This window comes from Brassica oleracea, chromosome C9 (genome assembly GCF_000695525.1).
Source record: "Brassica oleracea var. oleracea cultivar TO1000 chromosome C9, BOL, whole genome shotgun sequence".
NCBI lineage: Eukaryota > Viridiplantae > Streptophyta > Magnoliopsida > Brassicales > Brassicaceae > Brassica > Brassica oleracea.
The window spans coordinates 28,608,799-28,613,152 of NC_027756.1; the positions used below are offsets into that span (position 1 = coordinate 28,608,799).

General features: G+C 27.3%; 1 long non-coding RNA gene across 2 annotated transcripts; it reads right to left on the reverse strand.

The window, feature by feature from the left end:
- Positions 1-732: 732 nt before the first annotated feature.
- On the reverse strand, positions 733-3,774 carry LOC106316127. Of its 2 annotated transcripts, XR_001264739.1 has the most exons (3): positions 2,462-3,774; positions 2,228-2,382; positions 733-870 (listed from the first exon to the last, which is right to left on the reverse strand). It is a non-coding gene; the product is annotated as an uncharacterized LOC106316127 (long non-coding RNA). The 2 variants fall into 2 exon arrangements; XR_001264740.1 differs by lacking the exon at positions 733-870 and having other exon boundaries at positions 2,206-2,382.
- Positions 3,775-4,354: the final 580 nt, after the last annotated feature.

Genomic DNA, 4,354 nt, shown 5'->3' on the forward strand with positions numbered 1-4,354 from the left:
AATGACTTATAAAATAATGTTATTCCCTCTGTTTCTTAAAAAATAGATGTTTTGGTGTTTTCACACATATTAAGAAAACACATTAATTTGCATCGTTTTTTGAAATTATCAAATTCCAATGCTTTTTAATCAATAGTGTTTCGATAAATCCAATTAATTTTATTGAAATTTGTAATTTTGTGTATAAAACATAAAAAATCTATCTTTGTGAAACAATTTTTTTTATAAAACTTCTATCTTAATGAAACGGAGGGAGTATAATACTTAGTCACTTCATGTTTTGTGTTTTAGGTAGTTGTCTCAATGTGAGAGTCTTTTTATCTTTGGGTTGCTTATGGATTCTTCGTTTAGTATGTGTTTCTTGATTTGGTATATCCATTGATGTTCCTTAATAAGAAACGAAATGGGAAAAGTTTGTTAATTTGGTGAATATCTTGTAGTTTCAGGGCTAACTGCAACTAGATCTCTGTATATTTACTCTTGCAGTTGCATTTAACATGATTTTAGGACCTTTGGTGATTTGTAGAAGATCATGATTTTTGATATTCTAAAACAGTGTGTGAATAGGATGCTTTGGGACCGTATATGAGTTGAAGAACACTAGAATTGCATTGAGAAAACACCATCGAAGCTATGTGGACAATCAAAATAAACCTTTGATAATGTATACCATATAATTCAAACACTATTTTTTAGCTTCTTTTGTAAGTGAATTATTCTTTCTGAGGGGTTTCAAGAACTAGAATTTGTTTTGTGATTGCAGTTTATATGTTCTTTTAGAAGCTCTTGAGAAGTCTATAAATGCACTTGTAAATGGTACTTCACGCTGGTTGGTGCTCAGATTGGCTTGCACTAGTAGAAAGTGCTTACCTGTTAACCATTGTTAACCATTTAAATGATAACAGTGATAATGGAATTATAATTATTTCACCTCACGGTCGTATAAAGGTTGTGTTTAAATGCAATGAAAAATTATATGTTTTGCAAAGCCTTTTTGTGTTGACTGTTTTTTGAGCGATTATAGAAAAATCAACTTATAAACCATTATAAATCAGTTTATAAACGTTTATAAATCATTTTTTAGTTCCTTATATTCATTCTGCCTAGCAATTAAGTAAACTGGATATTTATCCTATCAATATTCATAAACACTTATAAATCAGTTGACAAAAAATTACTTAAAATCAACTTATAAACTCTTATAAATTAGTTTTAAAATTTTATAAATGATTTGTAAGACTTTAGAAGTCCTTAAAACAGATTTACACACTTTATAATTGATTTATAAAACTTTATTAAATAATTTCTAAACTTTAAACTTTAGAAAATAATTTATACACTTTTCTAAGCTTTAAAATTTAAACACATACATGATGCTTTTGGTTAGAATTATGATTTTTGTAAATCTTTTTAAGTGATTTTATAAATCCTTATATATCCTTTTTAACCCCTTATAAAACAATTATTAATGATTTTATATACTCTTATAAATGATTTTGTGAGGATTTTTAAACTCTTATAGATATATCTATAAACCCTTATAAATTTATTTATAAAATCTTATAAATAGATTTATAAACTTTTATAAATTATTTATAAAGGTTATAAACTCTTACAAATTTTATAAACTCTTATTATTTATTTTATAAACCTATATAAAACAATTATTACTACCTATTAATGGTACATAATCTCTTGTAAATGTTTTTATAAACCATTATAAATCATTTTTTTATTTCTTATCAATGATTCATAAATAATTATAAATTATTTACAAATAACATATAAACACTTATAAACATCTTTATAAAGATTTACTTATAATTTGTTTTGTAAGGATTTGTAAATTCTTCTAAATGATTTATTAACTCTTATAAATTGTGTTATGAAGATTTTTAAACTCTTATAATATTTTTATAAACCCTTATAATAGATATATAAAATCTTATAAATGATTTGTAAATTCTTATAAATGATTTTATAAACCCTTATAAATAGTTTTATAAACTTTATAGATGACTTTATAAAAATTAATAAATAATGGTTCATAAAATATTTTTATAAACTATTATAAATGGTTTATGTACAAAACTGTATAGTATATTCATATGATTGGTTTTATACACCCTCACATTAATAGGTTTATTAATCATTATAGATAGTTCCTTCTTGCAAACACAATTAATCAATTGAAGAATACATAAATAAACTGAAAGACAGATCATACCAAATGGTGTATTTCTTGGCATATGTGATGATCATTTTGAATTTGCTGAATATTAAACACTTGAAGGAGGAACAAATTAAGGATGGGGGAATGGATAAAACAGGTGAAGCTGCATAAGGGAAGCTAACTCTTGATGACTACTGCTCCAGAATGCTCTGATGAGAAACAAAAGAAAAACTAATGGTGAGTGCAAAGAATTGCACAGAGTAAAAAGAAGAATTTGAGTTTTGTTACCTCAATGTTAAACTGTTCTAGGATAGCTCAAGGGACATGTTCAGCATTTAGCTCTTTTAGAAAAGCTCCAGGGACATGCTTGGCTTTTAGCTCTTTGATCCAATCTATCAGCACAAATTCCAGTGATATCATTATATATAGTTACCTAAGGTCCAAAATTCCTCCTTTTGGTCTTCACTACCCCTCCACACCCCTCAAAATCTTGTTATTTCTCAATTTAATGCTATGAACAAGAGTTGTAAATCATTTCCTGTGTATTCATGTTTTTTCAGCAATGTCATACAACACAATAGTTATGCACACTTCTCTAAATCATGAACCATCTTATGTTCTGTCCACCTTTTGAAAATAATGATAATATGAAACAATGTTCTTGACGTTGATCTTTGTTTGTTGACAATACAATTCTCTAGCAACCACTATCACTATTTCCTCTCTCTTGACTAGTACTTAAACTAAGCTTCGACTCTACAGACCCTAAATAACAATTGAAATTTGCAAGCCCTTATAAATTATTTAATAAATTCTTGTGAATGATTTAAGCACTAAAGTCTCAATACCCAGAGTCTTTAATTAACTCGTAAACCAAGCTTCTAAAATCTCAAAATACAAAATCACATTGTTTACTCTCTTTAGATTGATGAATATTCTGAACATGTTGCAATACTACAGGATTAATATACAGGGGACGGTATCGATTTTATAGTTTAGAAAATATAGTATGATACGATTTGGAGTACGCCCCAAGTTTACCCAATAACCTATGCATCTCTCCCTTTAACCTTATACATATTATAAATAGCGAAGCCCCTCTTCTTGTTGGAACCACTACCGCCAAAAACACTGCCTCAAAGAAACCTATGGCTTCTAACATGAAAATCCAAACATCGAAAGCTTCTAATGAGAAAGAGATCTGAAAAGACAAAATCGACAACCATCTCAAACTCATCTTTCTTCTCATTGATGCCTTCAGATTTGACATGCAAAACAGTTAAGATTTTTTTTATTAGATCTTGATCGATGTTAGAGTTGTGTAAAGAATCTATAAAATCTAAACGAAAAAGTTAGAGAATATGATCTAAAGATATCGGAATAGGTGAGATCTCCGGTGGATCTACCAAGTTTTGAAGCGTCGGTTTGACTTTGTTTCCAAATCAGATTAATCAATTTTCTTTGATTTGCAACCCTCAGTAGTCACCTCTTCAAGCAATTGTTTTGGTCTTTACCACCATGGATTTTTAATTTCAACAGCATCGAATCGCCATTGAAATCGTCGTTTTAGAAAGAAGCATCAAGACAAAAACTTTTTTATTTCCTTTTCAGTTTTTTTTTTAAAACGGATGGTCATAGACCAAATATATTCGTCGGTCAAATCTATTTCCTTTGGGCCATTTGGGCTGAGTATAATATTTGTTGTATTCCACATCTTTTTCCATTGGGCCATTCGGGAAATTTCAAATATTTGGTTTTTTTTAACATCAAATATTTTGTTAATATGAACAAAATTTTAAAACATGATTACTAGATTTTAGTTTTCCTCCATATAATTTAAAATTTTATTAATTATTGGAATATTTTTAATGAAAGACGTAAATTTTTATTAGAATATTTATATAATAGTTTATTAAAAAGATAAAATTGAAAAAAAACTTTAGAATAAATATTTATTTCAGTCCTTTCAAACAATCAAGTTCAATTTTGTAAGAATTTTTTTGTTTTGAAATTTATAGATTATAAAATAAATATATAAAAGGGATAAAATCTACGCTTTGAAAACGCGGATAAAAATCTAGTATATGTATTATTTAAAAACAAACACGTAAATGAAGTCGGTAGTATTTCTGATACTAGGAGTTTTCAAGGCTTCTAAGACAAATGTTGTAGTATAAATAA